Genomic DNA, 22,625 nt, shown 5'->3' on the forward strand with positions numbered 1-22,625 from the left:
CACACACACATATATACACACATATACATAGGGAATATATATATATATTCCCTATGTATATGTATATATCCCTACTTCGGACACATCACTTGCTTTGGCATGGGCACAATACTTCATTACTCTAGCTAATTATTTAACCTATCACTTACCTCTTATTATTCAAATATAATAGCAACTCAAATATAAACTCTTTGAGAGCAGTAATTTTTTGCTTTTCCTTTGTATCTACATCATTCAAATTGTGACTAGAACATTAAAAGATTATAATAAATAATTTCTAGTTTATTAATGATGACACTGGCCCGTAAACAAGCTTTTATTAAGGTCCTACCATGTGTCCAGTATTGGAAATACAAGGACAAAAGTGATGCATTCCTTGCCCTCAAAGAGTTGATGTCATGACAATGGTAATTACTATTTATACCATGTGTCAATATAACAACAAAGTAATTTACATACATTATCTCACTTGTACTTTTTTATAAATTGCTTAGTCACATCACATAGACTCTGGTTTCAGTGTCACATACAAGTTCTTGTCAAGTATGATGTCTCTTGGTATTACTAATAGCCATATTCCTAAACTCTAGGATGAGTAACTCGTTTCAGGTCCATTTTTAGTACTCTAAATTGCTTTGAGCAAATGTTTGATCCACCCACAAGAATCATGCCTTCTTCCTTTCTATCCTTTCCTTAGTTTTAATTTCTATTCATTGTTTCTGTCTGTATCAGACACACTATTTCATGTATACATACTCCACACTGAGTGTATTTATAAATATACATAAATAAATACACACACATAATCACCAATACAATAGTATGGTATCTAGAATGTTCTTATTCCTGTTGAATCAAACTTAAGAGAGCACAGAGTACAATAGTTTCTCTTTAGCTCCATGTTCTAAACTTCAATACATAAAGCAAGAGAGTACAAGGTAAAACATTTGTATCTCTTAGATTTCATTTCCCTTTGAAGCTATGATTAATTTATTATAAAAGACCAAAGTTTTGAGAGTAAGAAAGAATATTCATCTTTCATGGTCACACTATGAGACCTTGAGAGGGGCTAGTACCATATATTTAGATCTAAACAGTAATTGAACTATGATCAAGCTGAAGGATATCAAATTCAAATAAACGAGGGGATGCTGAAACATATATAATGATCCCAGTGATATAGAAAACCACATATTAACATTATCTCACTTAAATTGTATTTTTAAATATTTTGTTAAATGGTTCCCAATTAAATTTCAATCATATTGGACTACCCTCAGGTATATTGTCCTTTGCATTTCACACCTCTGATATTGTCAAAATACCTCATATTTTAGAAGATATATATATATATAAAGAGAGAGAGAGAGAGAGAGAGAGAGAGAGAGAGAGAGAGAGAGAGAGAGAAATGATAGATACAATACATAAATAGATAGATACAAATCCATGGCCTCTGACTGGAAATCCAGTATTCTTTTGGTGAAACTGTCCTGAGCTGTAGAATCTGGGATTTTGAGACATGAAAATTGTTAATTCTTGGGGAATGGGAGAAAAGTTTCATGTGTAGTATTTACAAAATTAATCAAAGTACTAGGAAGATATCAGTTCTGGAGGATATAGTCTTAGAACTAGAAGAGTGAATTCCTGAAACTCATCCCAAGAGAGATAATAGAAGTTTTAGAATGTATATCTTAGAGAATCACAGGAAGTTGCATTGAAGCAGAAGATAGTTCAAAGCTTTTGTCACAACCAAAACCAGTGATGGTGGTAGTGGGTAGAATTCTCTGATTCAAGTTTCAAAAATTAAGGTTTTAGTGAATAAACGAATATTGAGCTAGATCAGTGATATCTCAGTTTGCTATATTTTCTACTTAACAGGTACATGGGAATTTTTAAGCTTGATGATATGAAGCAAAATACCACCCTTCAGTTTCTCTGAATTCCCTTCAACTTAAGATATGTTGGAGAGGTACATACATTATCTTCCATAGAAATCATATCCTACACTACACATCCTACATTTAGTAGATATTTCATGTTGACTAATGTTTTGACACAGGTCTGTGACTTTCTTGGAGTATCTTCTTCTCTGTCACTCAGTCTCCTGATCATAAACATAGATCATCATCTATGTCATGACCCATAAATCTGTGAATACGCCAAAGCTCTATCCTGTATCTTCCTCTCTTCTCTCCCTATACTTAATTTTTGCTTCTGACCATTGTCTTTCTTAATCTATCCTTCCTCTTATCACTCCCTTCTTTTTCTAAAATCTTTTCCTTCTTATTTCCATTTCTGGGAAAATAATGTGTATTTATATGTGTGTTTATATATACACATACATACATACATGTATTCTTGTATACCCAAATGCACAGATACGCACATATGTATGTATACATACACTTATATACATATAAGCACTATATATGTATGTGTATGTATATAAAGATACTTCCTTCCTTCAGTCAGTTCAGATGAGAGTGTGCTTTAAGCATTGCCTGCTCTCACTCTCATTTTTGTTTTCATTGTAAAAATTCTTCCTTGGGTACCTCTTTTGTTATTTCTCCTTTCCACTTCCTCTGTTCCCCTTTCTCCTCTTCCATCCTTCTTTCTTACTTTTTTCATTATTCTTTTGAGAATTCAACATAATAGCCACAGACCTATGTACTCTAAGTAGACTCCCAATTGCCCTAATGATGATAAAGTTCTTAAATGTATCATCTTCTCATACTGGAATATAAACTATTTAATCTTAATAAGTCCCTTATTTTTTCTCTTTCATATATAACTTTTTATGATTCTTTTGAGTCTCGTGTTTGATGACAATATTTTCTTATCTAGTTCTGATATTTTCATCAGGAATGCTTGAAAATCATCTATTTAATTAAATCTCCATTTCTCCATGTAAGATATATGCCTTCAAGAAGAAAATTCATTGTCTTATTCTGAGTTTGTGTCTTCATTTTGCCTGTCACCATAATAGTGTTTTATATTCATGTTCACTTTTGTGGTCAGGAAGGACCCTGTTCTTTTGCAATCAAAAATACTAGCTTTCCTCTATCCACTGTAATTGTGAATAGGGCCTCTGATCTATTGAGGCTTCTTAACAGCCATGTGAACCTGGAAAGTTATTTAAATATATCTGACTCAGTTTCTTCATCTGTAAAATTAGATAATAATAATCTCTCAGAGTTGATGTGAAGATTAAGTGATATAATATTTGCAAAGTATTATTCAATATTAAAGTACTATATAAATATTATTTATCATCATCATTATTGTTAATAATAATCATCATAATAATGATTTAACATCTATCCCTTTTTTCTCACTAACCTGGCCACTAGGCTAGTCCAAATTCTCTTATCCTTTCACCTAGAATATTTTCAATAGTTTCTTTATTATGTTCCCTGTTTCATTTCTCCTCATTTTAGCTTATGTTCAATATAAGTATCAAGTTTTTATTCATATCACAATAAATTCTAATGGCTTCCCCTTATTATTTCTAGGATCAAATATTAAATTCTTTGTGTGTCACTCAAGTTGTTAACAGTCAAGCCCCATCCTATTTTCCCAATATTAATATACAATGTTTTCCTCAATACACTTCACAGTCTAGTCAAACTGCATTTAGGTTTTTTGCTATTCTTCATAATGTACATTCAGCCTTCCTTTATATTCACTGTCCCCATGCTTGGAGTTAACTTTTTCCTCACCTAGGTCTCTTGGAATTTCTACTTTTCTCCAAAATTTAGCTAAAGAACTAGCTTCAAAGGCCAATATGAGGCCTTTCCTGGTTCCCCCAGATGGTAATATCTTCCTCCCCAATGTTACTTTCTTTTTATTTTGTATGAATTTTGTTCATATTTAGATATATTTATGCTTTATCCCTTAAAATATAAAATTGCTAAAAGTGGGAGCTTGTATGTAAGTGGGAATCTTTGTATTCCCAGATCATATCTCAGCAAGCACCATATGGTTAATCAATACTTTTTGACTGATTTTCCCAAATATAAAATAAGCTATTTAGACTAAGGAATCCAAGTTCTTTTCCAGCTCTTAAATTGTATCTTACTATTTTTACAGAAATAACATGGATCAGCCCCAAGCCCCATGTGTTTTCTCAATTTCATAACTCTAATTATCTGCTTTCAAATAATTGTTTTCCATTATATTATACCAGAAAAGGATACAGACTCTAGCTCTAAGAATCACCATAGTGTACCTGAGCCAAATAAGCATCCTTCAGTAGCCATACTTCCATACGCCTCACCACAGCCCTGGACAGCAAGGCATTTATCAATGACAAGATTTCTACATGCCTCAGTACAGGAAAACAGGCATCTTCCAAAGGATGAATCATCACATGCTTCAGGGTAGCCCTGTGGAAATACATAAAAACTCTATCAGAAACAGCACACCACAAATATCACCAGTAAGACCCCAGCTTAGCAGCAAATAAATTGTCAGATCCTCTACAGCCTCCAACAGCACCAACCACCCATCTTCTCACCCCTCAGTCAGCACGAGATATGAGGTTATGCCATAGGTGTGAAGGCAATATCAGTGCAGCACCAGGTGAACAGCTAAGTAGTCACTGGCATAAGAAGCCTGAAACAATGTTCTTACTTTAAAGTACAGAACTAGATAAATTTAACTATAAAACAAATAATAAAAAAATAAAGAGATGAATAGAATTTCAGAAAACTTAAATATGCTAGACCTTTAGAGGGAACTGAATAATAATGGAAAGCAATATACCTTTTTTCTCAGCTGTATATGGCACCTTCACAAACACAGACCATATATTAGGCATAAAAACCTCACAACCAAATGCTGAAAACTATAATTATTCAATTTGCATTTTCAGATCTTAATACAAAATAATTTCATTCAATAAAGGATCATGAAAGCAGAGATTAAAAATTAATTGAAAATTAAATAATCTAATTCAAAAAAATTGGAAATTAAATAATCTAAAAATGGATTAAAAATTAATCATAGAAACAATAAATTATTTCCTTAAATAGAATTGAATAAATGAAACAAAATGACAAAAGTTGTGCCATGAAGCCAAAGCAGTACTTAGGGGAAAATTTAGATCTCTTAACAAAAAAAAAAAAATCCAAGACCTTCCATTGCATCCAGAGCAAATTCCAGTCATCCTGATCTATTTCTTGCCATGGGACCACGATGGCCTTAGAAGAGAAAATAAGTCTAGTGAGTTTTGAACATTCCTCCCTCACTTAAATCCAATTCACTTTCATAAATCTCTTTCTTGATACCATGATTTTCTTTGAGAATGACAAATAATACATTTCTAAAAGTATTCAATAATAAAAGAAAGAGCAGATCAATGAATTGAGCATGTAACTTTAAAAAAAATCTCAAGAAAATAACAATAAAAAATACCAATTAAACACCCAAATGAAAATTATGAAAATCAAAGAATAAATTAATAAAACTGAAAGTTTAAAAATCTATTGAATTAATAAATAAAATAAAATAAAATTTATTGGGGTAAAAAATAAATTTGATTTTAAAATTAAATTTGATTTTAAATTAATTTGATTTTAAAATTAAAAAAAATAAAAATAACCAAATTAAACTCTGAAAAAATAGGCAAAGAAGAAATGCTACCACATTCCTCTTGAGCTATAAATATGGTTTTGATGAGAGCACTGATGATGAGGGAAAAAAACAGAGAAAAGAACTATAGGCTAATTTCATTAATTAACAACAACGTACAAATCTGAAGTAAAATACTAATAAGGAGATTACAGCAACATATCACAAAGATAGATCACTCTAACCAGGTATCCTTATAACAAGGATGCAAGGCTGGTTCAATTTTGGGAAAAACAACCAACATAATGACAACAAAAGTTATATAATTTTGTCAATACAGAAAAAAAGCTTTTTTTAAAAAAATACAACATTCATTTCTTTTAAACACACTAGAAAGCACAGGAATAAAGGACCACCACTTAAAATGATATGTAGCATCTATCTGAAAAGAAAAGGAAGTATTTTCTATAATGAGCATGAGGTAGAAGCCTTACCAATAAGATTAATGGTGAAACAGTGTTGACCATTATCATCACTATTATTCAACATTTTATTAGTAATACTAATAATAGTAATTAGACAAGAAAAATAAAGATGATGTGATAGAATACTTAGAGAACCCTAGAAAACCAAGTAAAATTAGATGAAATATTTAACAACTTTAGCAAAGCTGCAGGATATAAAATCAACCCATATTAATTATATATTACTAACAAAACCTAGGAGCAAAAGATAAAGATATATCACATTTAAAATAATCTCAGAATTATAAAATATTTGGGAGTCAATGCCCCAAGACAAACTCAGGGATTATCTGAATACAATTATATAACATTTTTCACACAAAGAAGGATAGATATAAAAAACTAGAAAAGTATTAATTGCTCATTGATAGCCCAAGCCAACATAATGAAAATTACCTTCTACCTAAATTAATTTAATTATTCATTGTTATATTGATAAAACTACTAAAGAATTACTTAATAGACCCAAAAATAATAACAAAACTCATCTGAAAGAGCTAAAGACTATCAAGGGAATCAATTTAAAATAATGTAAAAGGAGCCTAGCAGTAAAAGATTTCGAATTGTATTGTAAAGTGCTAATCATTAAAACAATTCATCATTGGCTCTAAGAAAACATATCAGGTACACAATAAACAGTAATAAATTCCCATAGTCATCTCATATTTGATAAACCCAAAGTTTTTGGCATATGAACTCACTATTTGACAAAAGTCTCTGGAAAAACTACAAACCAGTTTGTCAGAAACTAGGCATTGACTAACATCTCACTTTGTTATACAAAAAAAAGGGTTAAAATGGATAAATGATTTAGATATAAAATGTGATATCACAAAAAAATTAAAGTAGTATGAATAAATTTACTGATCAGAAAAAAGATAAGAAAGACATTGATGTGGAATTATCAGATCTTGTTATTGCCAAACAGGAGAAAAATCCACATACACATTAAGGACACACTTAATCAGAGTATAAAAGGAAACACGTATGTTCTCACACATACAAAAAGAAATAGTACACAGAATACATCTATTTGTTTGCATAATTGACTAAAATATTTAAATTATGTAAGATCTAATGCTGCTGTTATTGCTTTTTGACTATTTCAAAAATGCATTTGATCCAGTAGAACATATCTTTCCCTAAAACTCTATCCCTCAAAAGATTGTTTTCCAAGCAAAGGTCAAAATCTTACATGAATTTTTGAAAGTCAAAAGCTAAAGCCTCATTCAGTACCTGATTCATAAAACAGGAAAGCATGCCCTTAATAAATATTATTTCCATAGAAAAAATAAAGCATAATAAGTTGGAGCCCTGTAATGGTTAAGGTCTTCCAGTCATCATTGTATTAAAATCCAGAACATTACAGAGCCTCCTAAATGAAATTGATAAGCAGAAAGTTTATTCTAACTCACACTGGAAAAGAAAGTTGAGAGGAATAATGCTATTTGCAAAAGTTATTATATATAGTCAAATGGACAAATATCTAATCTATCAGTGAATCTACATCTTGAACAGACATTACAAATTGACAAAAATGTGATCCAAATGAATATAATCTGAGGATAATCATAATCACAAATAGCTTTTATTCACACAATATTCCTCCCCCTCTCTAAATTCCCTCAAATATGATGTTTCCTTTGTCTCTTCGTGGGATGTAGTTTCCCTCTTTTTATCTCCCCTTTTCCCTTTTTCTGACACCTATCCCCTTTCCATTTCTACTTCTCTTTTTATGTTATATCAGTAAAATCAAATTATACATGTGGTCTTAATGTATATCCACAACAAAAACACAGTTCTTAAGAGTTCCTTTTACCTTTTTCTGCTTCTCTTGAGTCCTATAATTGGAGATCAAGTTTTTTGGTTAAATCTGTTTTTTTTTTTTTCCTTAGAAACAAATGGAATTCATCTATTTCATTAAATGTTGATCTTCTTCCATGGAAGAAAATGCTCAGCTTCTTGAGTTTATTCTTGGCTGCATTCCAAGTTCTTTTGCTTTTCAGAATATCATTTTTCAGGCCCTTCAATCCTTTAATGTGGAGGCAGCCAGATCTTGAGTGACCTATATTATGGCACCTCGGTATTTTAATTGTTTAATTGTTAATATATATATATTTTGTCTTAGCCTGATAGTTCTGAAATTTGACCACAATGGGGGCGGAGCCAAGATGGCGGAGAAGAAACACACGACTCAGTGAACGTCCTCACTCCCTCACAACCAATTAGATAAATTAAGTCTCAGAATTAGCTCAGGACTGATAGATACCACAAGGACTGGAAGCATGACTTACCAGCTGAAGAGAATCTGGAGTTTCAACAGGAAAGGTCAGTTCTCAGGGGAGGAATAAGAGAGACCAGCACAGACGGTGGGGTAGGGGCACACTGCGCCCATTGCGCTGGGAAGGGCTCTGGGATCAGAGAAGCCACTGAGGTAAAGGAATCTGGCACAGGCTGTTAGCTCTTCTCTGCTAATTATTTAGCAGTTCAGAAGAGAAAGCCAAAATATTTTAAAACTCAAATTAGATTTTCCCCGATCCTGGGGGTGACTCAGCAGATCTCTTGGCACCAGGGGGTGTGGTCTCAGCTACCTCCTGAGAATAGTTAAGAGATTGACAAGTGGGTGGATACGGCCCAAGGCAACACACACTGCCTAGCTTAGCTGGAGGGAGTGGAACTCAGCTCCAGGAAGTCCCAGAGAAGCGGAACCTTTGAACTAGGGACCGCGGTTTCTGGCAGACACTTCCAGTTTGAGCACAGGGGCTTCTCACGTCACCTGCTGCAGACATCCACTCCCCACCCAGACACATAGGCTGGGCTTCGTGCTGTCTTCACTATTCTACGCCCTCAAAGCACAGTAGTGCTAATCACCTCTGAGGCACTTCCAGGGAGGGGGTGGGGAACTCTCTCCCAGAGCTCTCTCTTAGCTCAGGCACGGGGCCACTGCATCCATCCAGTCTGGGAGGAAGCTGGTAAAGAAGTAAATAATTTCCTACCCCAGGGACAGACCCCAAAACATTTTTTTAAATATGAGCAAAAAAGCTAGAAAAACTATAGATTCCTTCTATACAGAGAAAGAGCGGGTATCCAACCCCGAGGAAGTTAACAGCGGAGAATCAGCAGATAACAACCTAAAGGGGAACGATTCCTGCCCCCCATCACATAACTCTCTCCTAGAAGAAGCTCTTAAAAAATTAAGGGAGTTTGAAGAAAAATGGGGAAAGGAAAGGGAAGCTATGATAGAGAATAACAACGTCCTGAAATTGGAGTTGGAAAAAATAAAGAATTCACAGGAGATGCAGGGAAACAAAATTAGTGAATTAGAAAAGGTTAAAAAAACACAGGAAAGTAGGATTTCTGAATTGGAAAAGATAAAAAAGTCTCAAGAAAATAGAATTTCTGAATTGGAAAAAGAAAATAATTCTCAAAAAAAAAAATTAGGGAAATGGAAAAAAACTCAATAGAGCAAAATAATTAATTTAAAAACGAAATTGGGCATTTACAAAAAGAACTAAAAACTGTGAAAGAAGAAAATAACTCCTTAAAAGTCATGATGGAACAAATAGAAATGAATGATTCACAGAGAACCCAAGAATCAGTCAAACAAAACAAAAAAAATGAGAAGCTGGAGAACAACGTCAAATACTTACTGGGAAAAAATCTATAGACCTGGAAAATAGATCTAGGAGAGATAATCTGCGGATTATTGGACTTCCAGAAAACTATGACCAAAAAAAGAGCCTAGATTCTATTTTACAGGAAATTATCAAAGAGAACTGTCCAGAGATAATAGAAACAGAAGGGAAAGTAGATGTGGAAAGAATTCATCGAACTCCTTCTGAAATAGACCCTAAAAAAAGAACACCACGGAATATTGTGGCTAAGCTGCAGAATTACCACACAAAGGAGAAAATCCTGCAAGCAGCTAGAAAAAAACAATTTAAATACCAAGGTGCCACAATAAGGGTCACCCAAGATCTGGCTGCCTCCACATTAAAAGATAGAAGGGCCTGGAACCTGATATTCCGTAAGGCAAAAGATCAAGGACTGCAACCAAGAATGAACTACCCAGCTCAGTTTAGCATCTTTTTCCATGGAAGAAGATGGTCATTCAATGAAACAGAGGAATTCTATATGTTTCTAAGAAAAAAACCAGACTTAAACAAAAAATTTGATCTACATCCACAAGACTGAAGAGAAACAGAAAAAGGTACACAGAACCCTTGAGAACTGTAAGTCTGTTGTGGGTATATAAAAAAATACTCAAGGATAATTTGATTTTACTGATATAAAAGAAAAAAAGGGGGGTGTAGTAAAGGGAAGGAGGTCGGTTCAGAAAAAGGGGAAGGAGTGATAAAAAGAGGGAAACTACATCCCAGGAAGAGACATAGAAAATACACCATATCTGAGGGAACTTAGTGAGGGGGAGAATCATTGTGTGAATCTTACTCTCATCAGAAGAGGCTCAAAGAGTAAATAATTAACATATTTGTTTTTCAGAGAATTTTCTCTCACCTCATTAAAAGGGGGGAGAGGAAAAGGGAAAAGGAAAAGGAGAATAAGTGAAGGGACTTGGAGGGAGGGGGGAGGGATCCTAAAAAAAAAAAAAAAAGAGGGAGGGTTGCGCGTCACAAGGGGGGTCTGTAAATTAAATATCGGGGAGGGGGATCAGGGGGGTCAAGGGAAAAAAGCATAATCTGGGGATAATACGATGGCAGGAAATACAGAATTAGTAATTTTAACTGTAAATGTAAATGGGATGAACGATCCCATCAAACGGAGACGGATAGCAGATTGGATCAAAAAGCAGAACCCTACAATATGTTGCCTACAGGAAAAACACTTAAAGCAGGGAGATACATACAAAGTAAAGGTAAAAGGTTGGAACAGAGCCTATTATGCTTCAGGTAAAGCCAAAAAAGCAGGGGTAGCTATCCTTATCTCAGATCAAGCAAAAGCAGAAGTAGATCTCGTTAAAAAAGATAAGGAAGGAAACTATATCCTGCTGAAAGGTAGCATAAATAATGAAGCCATATCAATACTAAACATATATGCACCAAGTGGTATAGCATCTAACTTTCTAAAGGAAAAGTTAAGAGAACTGCAAGAAGAAATAGACAGTAAAACTATAATAGTGGGAGATCTCAACCTTGCACTCTCAGATTTAGACAAATCAAACCACAAAACAAACAAGAAAGAAATTAAAAAAGTAAATAGAACATTAGAAAAACTAGGTATGATAGACCTTTGGAGAAAACTGAATGGCAATAGGAAGGAATATACTTTCTTCTCAGCAGTTCATGGATCCTATACAAAAATTGACCATATATTAGGACATAAAGATCTCAAAATTAAATGTAGGAAGGCAGAAATAATAAATGCCTTCTTCTCAGATCACAATGCAATAAAAGCTACATTCAGTAAAAAGTTAGGGGTAAATAGACCAAAAAGTAATTGGAAACTGAATAATCTCATCTTAAAGAATGACTGGGTGAAAGAGCAAATTATAGAAACAATTAACAATTTCACCCAAGATAATGATAATGATGAGACATCATATCAAAATCTTTGGGATGCAGCTAAAGCAGTAATAAGGGGAAATTTTATATCTTTAGAGGCTTATTTGAAGAAAATTGAGAAAGAGAAGATTAACGAATTGGGCTTACAACTTAAAAGGCTAGAAAAAGACCAAATTATAAACCCCCAACCAAAAATTAAACTCGAAATACAAAAATTAAAAGGAGAAATCAATAAAATTGAAAGTAAAAAAACTATTGAATTAATAAATAAAACCAAGAGTTGGTTTTATGAAAAAGCCAATAAAATAGATAAACCTTTGGTAAATTTGATCAAAAAAAAAGAAAGAGGAAAATCAAATTGATAGTCTTACAAATGAAAAGGGGGATCTTTCCACCAATGAAGAGGAAATTAGAGAAATAATAAGGAATTACTTTGCCCAACTTTATGCCAATAAATTTGATAACTTAAGTGAAATGGATGACTTCCTCCAAAAATATAGGCTCCCTAGATTAACAGAGGAGGAGATAAATTGCTTAAATAGTCCCATTTCAGAAAAAGAAATAGAACAAGCTATTAATCAACTCCCCAAGAAAAAATCCCCAGGGCCAGATGGATTCACATGTGAATTCTATCAAACATTTAAAGAACAATTAGCCCCAATGTTATATAAATTATTTGAAAAAATAGGGGATGAAGGAGTCCTACCAAACTCCTTTTATGACACAGACATGGTACTGATACCTAAACCTGGTAGATCGAAAACTGAGAAAGAAAATTATAGACCAATCTCCTTAATGAATATTGATGCTAAAATCTTAAATAAGATATTAGCAAAAAGACTTCAGAAAATCATCTCCAAGATAATACACTATGATCAAGTAGGATTTATTCCAGGAATGCAGGGCTGGTTTAATATTAGGAAAACTATTAATATAATTGACCATATTAATAATCAAATTAATAAGAACCTTATGATCATCTCAATAGATGCAGAAAAAGCATTTGACAAAATCCAACATCCATTCCTACTAAAAACTCTTGAGAGTATAGGAATAAAGGGATTATTCCTTAGAATAATCAGGAGTATATATTTAAGACCGTCAGTAAGCATAATATGCAATAGAAATAAACTGCAACCTTTCCCAGTAAGATCAGGAGTGAAACAAGGTTGCCCACTATCACCATTACTATTCAATATAGTACTAGAAACGCTAGCCTCGGCAATAAGAGCTGAGAAAGAGATTCAAGGAATTAGAGTAGGAAATGAGGAAATTAAACTATCACTTTTTGCAGATGACATGATGGTATACTTAGAGAACCCCAAAGACTCTGCTAAAAAGCTACTAGAAATAATTCAAAATTTCAGCAAAGTGGCAGGATACAAAATAAATCCACATAAATCCTCGGCATTTTTTTTTTTATTATATATATATATATATATATATTTTTTTTTATAATATTATCCCTTGTATTCATTTTTCCAAATTACCCCCCCTCCCTCTATTCCCTCCCCCCGACGACAGGCAATACCATACCTTTTACATGTGTTACAATATAGTCTAGGTACAATACATGTGTGCGAATATCATTTTCTTGTTGCACAATAAACATTAGAATCCGAAGGTACATGCAACCTGGGCAGACAGATATTAGTGCTAACAATTTTCATTCCCCTCCCAGTGTTTCTTCTCTGGGTGCAGCTACCCCTGTCCATCATTAATCAACTGGAAGTGAGTTGGATCTTCTTTATGTTGAAGATTTCCACTTCCATCAGAATACATCCTCATACAGTATTGTTGTTGAAGTGTACAGTGATCTTCTGGTTCTGCTCATTTCACTCAGCATCAGTTGATTTAAGTCTCTCCAGGCCTCTCTATATTCCTCCTGCTGGTCATTTCTTACCGAGCAATAATATTCCATAACCTTCATATACCACAATTTACCCAACCATTCTCCAACTGATGGACATCCATTCATCTTCCAGTTTCTAGCTACAACAAAAAGAGCTGCCACAAACATTTTGGCACATATATGTCTCTTTCCGCTCTTTAGTATTTCTTTGGGATATAATCCCAGTAGTAGCGCTGCTGGGTCAAAGGGTATGCACAGTTTGATAACTTTTTGGGCATAATTCCAGATTGCTCTCCAGAATGGCTGGATTCTTTCACAACTCCACCAGCAATGTATTAGTGTCCCAATTTCCCCACATCCCCTCCAACATTTGTCATTATTTGTTCCTGTCATCTTAGCCAATCTGACAGGTGTGTAGTGGTATCTCAGAGTGGTCTTAATTTGCATTTCTCTGATCAGTAGTGATTTGGAACACTCTTTCATGTGAGTGGATATAGTTTCAATTTCTTCCTCTGAGAATTGTCTGTTCATATCCTTTGACCATTTATCAACTGGAGAATGGTTCGGTTTCTTATAAATTATGGTCAGTTCTCTATATATTTTGGAAATGAGACCTTTGTCAGAACCTTTGTTTTTAAAAATATTTTCCCAATTTGTTACTTCCCTTCTAATCTTGTTTGCATTAGTATTATTTGTACAGAAACTTTTTAGTTTGATGTAATCAAAATCTTCTATGTTGTGATCAATAATGATCTCTAGTTCTCCTCTGGTCATAAATTCCTTCCTCCTCCACAAGTCTGAGAGGTAGATTATCCTCTGTTCCTCTAATCTATTTATTATCTCCCTCTTTATGCCTAAATCATGGACCCATTTTGATCTTATCTTGGTATATGGTGTTAAGTGTGGATCCATATCCTCGGCATTTTTATATATCACTAACAAAATGCAACAGCAAGAGATACAAAGAGAAATTCCATTCCAAACAAATGTTGAGAGTATAAAATATTTGGGAATCCATCTACCAAAGAAAAGTCAGGAATTATATGAGAAAAATTACAAAACACTTGCCACAAAAATAAATTCAGATTTAAATAATTGGAAAGACATTCAGTGCTCTTGGATAGGCCGAGCGAATATAATAAAGATGACAATACTCCCCAAACTAATCTATTTATTTAGTGCTATACCAATCAGACTCCCAAGAAACTATTTTAATGACCTAGAAAAAATAACAACAAAATTCATATGGAAGAATAAAAGGTCAAGAATTGCAAGGGAACTAATGAAAAAAAACTCAGAGGAAGGTGGTCTAAGTGTACCTGATCTAAAGCTATGTTATATAGCAGCAGTCACCAAAACCATTTGGTATTGGCTACGAAATAGACCGGTAGATCAGTGGAACAGATTAGATACAAAGGACAAAAAAGGGTACATCTATAGCAATCTAATCTTTGACAAACCCAAAGATTCCAACATTAGGGATAAAAATTCATTATTCGGAAAAAACTGTTGGGAAAACTGGAAATTAGTATGGCAGAAATTAGATATGGATCCACACTTAACACCATATACCAAGATAAGATCAAAATGGGTCCATGATTTAGGCATAAAGAGGGAGATAATAAATAGATTAGAGGAACAGAGGATAATCTACCTCTCAGGCTTGTGGAGGAGGAAGGAATTTATGACCAGAGGAGAACTAGAGATCATTATTGATCACAACATAGAAGATTTTGATTACATCAAACTAAAAAGTTTCTGTACAAATAATACTAATGCAAACAAGATTAGAAGGGAAGTAACAAATTGGGAAAATATTTTTAAAAACAAAGTTTCTGACAAAGGTCTCATTTCCAAAATATATAGAGAACTGACCCTAATTTATAAGAAACCGAACCATTCTCCAATTGATAAATGGTCAAAGGATATGAACAGACAATTCTCAGAGGAAGAAATTGAAACTATATCCACTCACATGAAAGAGTGTTCCAAATCACTACTGATCAGAGAAATGCAAATTAAGACCACTCTGAGATACCACTACACACCTGTCAGATTGGCTAAGATGACAGGAACAAATAATGACGAATGTTGGAGGGGATGTGGGGAAATTGGGACACTAATACATTGCTGGTGGAGTTGTGAAGAATCCAGCCATTCTGGAGAGCAATCTGGAATTATGCCCAAAAAGTTATCAAACTGTGCATACCCTTTGACCCAGCAGCGCTACTACTGGGATTATATCCCAAAGAAATACTAAAGAGCGGAAAGAGACATATATGTGCCAAAATATTTGTGGCAGCTCTTTTTGTTGTAGCTAGAAACTGTAAGATGAATGGATGTCCATCGGTTGGAGAATGGTTGGGTAAATTGTGGTATATGAAGGTTATGGAATATTATTGCTCGGTAAGAAATGACCAGCAGGAGGAATACAGAGAGGCCTGGAGAGACTTAAATCAACTGATGCTGAGTGAAATGAGCAGAACCAGAAGATCACTGTACACTTCAACAACAATACTGTATGAGGATGTATTCTGATGGAAGTGGAAATCTTCAACATAAAGAAGATCCAACTCACTTCCAGTTGATCAATGATGGACAGAGGTAGCTACACCCAGAGAAGAAACACTGGGAGGGGAATGTAAATTGTTAGCACTAATATCTGTCTGCCCAGGTTGCATGTACCTTCGGATTCTAATGTTTATTGTGCAACAAGAAAATGATATTCACACACATGTATTGTACCTAGACTATATTGTAACACATGTAAAATGTATGGTATTGCCTGTCGTCGGGGGGAGGGAATAGAGGGTGGGGGGGTAATTTGGAAAAATGAATACAAGGGATAATATTATAAAATATATATATATATATATATATATAATAAAAAAAAAAAGAAATTTGACCACAATGTTCTGTGGAATTTTTATTTTATGGTATTTTTCAGAAGATGTTCAATGAATTCTTTCAATGCTTATTTTACCTTCTGGTTCTCTTTGATGATTTCCTGTAAAATAGTGTCTAGGCTCTTTTATTCATCATAATATTTAGGAAGTCCAATAATCCTCAGATTATCTCTCTTAGATCTATTTTCCGGGTCTGTTGTTTTTCCAAGTAGGTATTTGATATTTTTCCCTAATTTTTCATTTTTTTGGTTTTTCTTGACTGATTCTTGATGTCTCAATGAATCATTCATTTCTATTTGTTCAGTTCTGATTTTTAATGAGTTATTTTCCTCATTAGCTTTTTTTTACTTCTTTTTGTATATGTCCAATTGAATTTTTAAATGAGTTGTCTTGCTCTATGGAATTTTTTCCATTTCATTATTTTTTATGGTAAGTTATTTTCTTTTTTAATTCACAAACCCTACTTTCCTGGGAGTTCTTTATCTTTTCCAAATCACAAGTTCTGTTTCCTTGCACTTCCTGCTAGTTTTTTACCTTTTCCAATTCACATTTCAGGAAGTTGTTACTCTCTTTCATAGTTTTCTTTCCTTTCCCCAATTTTCTTCTAGCTCTCTTTTAAGATTTTTAATAGTCTCTTCTAGAAGAGCCTTTTGTGTTGGGGACCAACAATTGTCTAGAGACTGTCTGGTACTAGTCTCCTTGGGGTTGAAAACCTGCTTGATAGTCCTTTTGATGGTTTTACTCATTTTTTAAAAGCCTGTAGGGTCTGCCTTCAGAGCAAGGAGGTTACCAGCTTTCTCTGCAGAGCAAGGATAGGTATATGGACAGAAGGTGTCCTGCCAATGGGCAGCAAAGAGCTGTGTAGTACGGAAGTGCTCTGGGAAAAAGTTTCCCACTATAAGTGACTAGGACTGGGTTGAACTGCAGGAAGAGTCCTACAAAGCACTCCACTGTGAGGATAAGCAACTGCCCTGGGCCTAGAAACTGAGCAATGAAAGTGTCACTACCCCAAGCCAAAGCCTGCTGTGGGGCTGTGGGTATTAGTTGCCCAGTGAATAGTCCTGTAAGATAATGGAAGTGGCTCTGCCTAGGGAAGCACAGTCAAGCTGTGGAAGTTCTATTGCCCCAGGCTGAGCCCCCCACTGTGCAGAGTAGAAGCTGCCCCAGGCTGTGCCCCCCTACAGTGCATATTAGTGACTGCCTGCTAGAGCCCCATGCTGCAGAATGCTCCTGCACAGCTATGCTGTGATCTGTGCTAAGTCACTTCTGGTTTTGGGTGGGTATAGTCAGATCTTGTTAAGTTCTGGCATTTTTAGAGTATCCTCTACCTTTGGCTTGAATTTCTCTGCTGGTATACTGCTTTGTAATCAAGGCAGTGCACTAATCTTATGGCAGAGTCTTCTCTATAACTTTTCTAGCCACGGGGGCTAGATCCCCACAGCAACCCTATGAATTATGTATTGTTATTATTTCCATTTTATAGATGAGAAAACTAAGGGCTTAACCATGATCATTCTGCTGAGGTGAGATTCCAACTCAAATCTTCTTTACTCTATTCCTATATATTGCCCACTGTGCCATTCAACTACTTAGAGCTGAATCCTCTTTGGGATATTGTAAGTTCTAATTATGACTACATGCTTGCCTAGCTATCAAATATTAAAAAAATCAAAGAAATAACATTGATTTCCATACAATGCTCAATGCTCACATTTTGTGAGCAAGATATAGAACAATTTACACATGGAATTATGAAGAAAAAAATAGTACTCAACTATTAATCTAACTCTGAATCTAATTCTAAGGAAATAAAACTAATAAGAAATACAAAAGGAAAACAGCAGTGAAATTCTAGCTGAGAAAGAATGATAAAAAGGGCAATCAAGGTTACCTCTTTTATCCCTTATAAATCCAAGGATGATTAACAAACTGTGCATATGGTAAAAAAAAAAAAAGGGGGGGGATTCACGAATTCCACTCAATATGGTAAACTATGGACATTCTGAAAAGCACATGGGATTGAAACCAATTGATGAAACAACCCATTCACTTTGTGTCCAAGGTACATATTTTATTGAGTGAAAGTTGAACAGAACCACTAGTTCAAATTAAATTATTCTCTGACTGTCTCTTCCTGTCTTTCTCTGTCTATGACTATGTCTCCTTCTGCCTCTGTGTCTCTGTCTGTCTGTCTCTGTCTGTTTCTCTTTTTCTCAGTACTCACAATTAAGTTAAGGATAAGTTAAATGTAAATATGACTCCATTTTGTATCTAGTTCCTCAAACTAGTATTAGTTGCAATAAACTCTAGAATTTTTCTTAACAAATCAAAGAGTAAAGAAAGAATATAACCTTTCTCCTTGATATTAGATGACAGTTCTAAAAAAATTCATAATAACAATAAGTAAGACAAAAGAAAGTAAAGACATAAACATGGATAAAGAAAAGGCAAAATTATTCTTTTTTTTCCTTTTTTTATTATCAATTTTTTATAATTATAACATTTTCTTTGACAGTACATATGCATAGGTAATATTTTTTTAAAACATTATCCCTTGAACTCCCTTCTGTCCTGAGTTTTTCCCCTCCTTCCCTCCACTCCCTCCCCTAGATGGCAGGCATTCCCATAAATATTAAATATCTTATAGTATATCCCAGGTACAATATATATGTGCAGAACCACATTTTATTATTGCTGTTGTTGCAAAGGAAGGATTGTATTCACAAAGTAAAAATAATCTGGGAAGAGAAACAAAAAAAAACAAAACAAAATAAAATAAAATAAAACAAAAACAACAATGCTCTCAGTTTACACTCATTTCCCAGTGTTCCTTTTCTGGGTGTAGCTGATTGTGTTCATCATTGATCAATTGGAATTGGATTAGCTCTTCTCTATGTTGAAGATATCCAGTTCCAACAGAATACATCCTCATACAGTATCATTGTTGAAGTGTATAATGATCCCCTAGTTCTACTCGTTTCACTCAGCATCAGTTGATATAAGTCTCTCCAAGCCTCTCTGTATTACTCCAGTTGGTCATTTCTTACAGAACAATAATATTCCATAACATTCATCTACCATAATTTACCCAACTATTCTCCAATTTATGGACATCCGTTGATTTTCCAGTTTCTAGCCACTATGAAAAGGGCTGCCACAAACATTTTGGCACATACAGGTCCCTTTACCTTCTTTAGTATTTCCCTGGGATATAAACCCAGTAGTAGCACTGCTGGGTCAAAGGGTATGCACATTTTGATAACTTTTGGGGCATAATTCCAGATTGCTCTCCAGAATGGTTGGATTCTTTCACAACTCCACCAACAATGCATCAGTGTCCCAGTTTTCCCACAGCCCCTCCAAAATTCATCGATATTTGTTCCTGTCATATTAGCCAATCTGACAGGTGTGTAATGATATCTCAGTTGTCTTAATTTGCATTTTTGCAAATAGTGATTTGGAACACTCTTTCATATAAGTAGAAATAGTTTTAATTTCATCATCTGAAAATTGTCTGTTCATATCCTTTGACCATTTATCAGTTGGAGAATGGCTTGATTTTTTAGGAATTAAAGTTAATTCTCTGTATATTTTGGAAATGAGGCCTTTATCAGAACCTTTAACTGTAAAAATGTTTTCCCAATTGGTAACTTCCCTTCTAATCTTGTTTGCATTAGTTTTGTTTGTACAGAAACTTTTTAATTTGGTGTAATCAAAATGTTCTATTTTGTGATCAATAAGGGTCTCTAGTTCTCCCTTGGACACAAACTCCTTCCTCCTCCACAAGTCTGAGAGGTAAACCATCCCCTGTTCCTCCAATTTATTTATGATTTCATTCTTTATGCCTAAATCTTGGACCCATTTTGAACTTATCTTAGTATGTGGTGTTAAATGTGGTTCCATGCCTAGTTTCTGCCATACTAATTTCCAGTTTTCCCAGCAGTTTTTGTCAAATAATGAATTCTTATCCCAAAATTTGGGATCTTTGGGTTTATCAAACAATAGATTGCTATTTTTATTCACTATCTTGCCCTGTGAACCTAACCTATTCCACTGATCAACTAGTCTATTTCTTAGCCAATATCAAATGGTTTTGGTGACTGTTGCTTTATAATACAGTTCTAGATCAGGTACAGCTAAATCACCTTCATTTAATTTTTTTTTTTCACTACTTCCCTTGAAATTCTCGACCTTTTGTTGTTCCATATTAATTCTGTTGTTATTTTTTTCTAGGTCATTAAAATAGTTTCTTGGGAGTCTGATTGGTATAGCACTAAATAAATAGATGAGTTTAGGGAGTATTGTCATCTTAATTATATTCGCTCGACCTATCCAAGAGCACTGAATGACTTTCCAATTATTTAAATCTGACTTTATTTTTGTGGCAAGTGTTTTGTAATTTTGCTCATATAATTCCTGACTCTCCTTTGGTAGATATATTCACAAATATTTTATACTATCGAACGTTATTTTGAATGGAATTTCTCTTTGTATCTCTTGCTGTTGGATTGTGTTGGTAATGTATAAAAATGCTGAGGATTTATGTGGATTAATTTTGTATCCTGCAACTTTGCTAAAATTCTGAATTATTTCTAATAGCTTTTTAGCAGAGTCTTTGGGGTTCTCTAAGTATACCATCACGTCATCTGCAAAGAGTGATAGTTTGATTTCCTCATTTCCTACTCTAATTCCTTGAATCTCTTTCTTGGCTCTTATTGCCGAGGCTAGCGTTCCTAGTACTATATTGAATAGTAATGGTGATAGTAGGCAACCTTGTTTCACTCCTGATCTTACAGGGAAAAGTTCTAGTTTATTGCCATTACATATGATGTTTACTGAAGGTTTTAAATATATGCTCGTTATTATTTTAAGGAATAGTCCATTTATTCCTATACTCTCAAGCGTTTTTAGTAGGAATGGATGTTGGATTTTATCAAATGCTTTTTCTGCATCTCTTGAGATGATCATATGTTTTTTATTAATTTGATTATTAATATGGTCAAAGTAGCTCCTAATTATTGTTCTTATTTCCTCTTCATTAGTGGTGAGTTCTCTCTTTTCATTTTCAAGATTAACAATTTGCTTTTTCTCTTTCCTTTTTTTAATCAGGTTTACTAAGGGTTTGTCAATTTTGTTGTTTTTTTCATAGAACCAACTCTTAGTTTTATTAAATAATTCAATAGTTTTTTACTTTCAATTATATTAATCTCACCTTTTATTTTTTGAATTTCAAGTTTTGTATTTGTCTGGGGGTTTTTAATTTGTTCCTTTTCTAACAATTTTAGTTGTAAGCCCAATTTGTTGGCCCTCTCTTTCTCTATTTTATGCAAGTAGGCCTCTAGAGATATAAAACTTCCCCTTATTATTGTCATTTTCTTGGGTGAAGTTATTAATTATGTCTATGATTTGCTGTTTTACCCACTCCTTCTTTAGTATAAGATTATTTAGTTTCTAATTATTTTTGGTCTATTTTCCCCTGGCTTTTTATTAAATTAAATTTTGGTTGCATTGTGGTCTGAAAAGGATGCATTTACTATTTTTGCCTTACTGCATTTGACTTTGAGGGTTTTATGCTCTAGTATCTGATCAATTTTTGTATAGGTTCCATGAACTGCTGAGAAGAAAATATACTCCTTTCTGTCTCCATTTAGCTTTCGCCAAAGATCTATCATATCAAACTTTTCTAGTATTCTATTTACCTCTTTGACTTCTTTCTTATTTATTTTGTGGTTTGATTTATCTAATTCTGAGAGTGCAAGGTTGAGATCTCCCACTATTATAGTTTTGGTACCTATTTCTTCTTGCAGCTGTCTTAATTTCTCTTTTAAGAATTTAGATGTTGCACCACTTGGTGCATACATGTTTAATATTGATACTGTTTCATTATCTATGCTACCCTTTAGCAGGATATAATGCCCTTCCTTATCTCTTTTAATTAGATCAATTTTTGTTTTTGCTTGATCTGAGAGGAGGATGGCTACCCCTGCTTTTATGCCTTCACCTGAAGCATAGTAGATTCTGCTCCACCTTTTTTTTTTTTTTTTATTTTGAATGTATCACCCTGTTTCAGGTGTGTTTCCTGTAAGCAACATATTGTAGGATTCTGGATTTTAATCCAGTTTGCTAACTGCTTCTTCTTTATGGGGGAGTTTACCCCATTCACATTTATGGTTAAAATGCTATTTTTGTATTTCTTGCCATCCTGTTAACCCCTGCTTATGCTTTTCTCCTTTCCTTTTTACCCCCCTCCCCA

This window comes from Sminthopsis crassicaudata, chromosome 2, assembly GCF_048593235.1.
Source record: "Sminthopsis crassicaudata isolate SCR6 chromosome 2, ASM4859323v1, whole genome shotgun sequence".
Taxonomy (NCBI): Eukaryota; Metazoa; Chordata; class Mammalia; order Dasyuromorphia; family Dasyuridae; genus Sminthopsis; species Sminthopsis crassicaudata.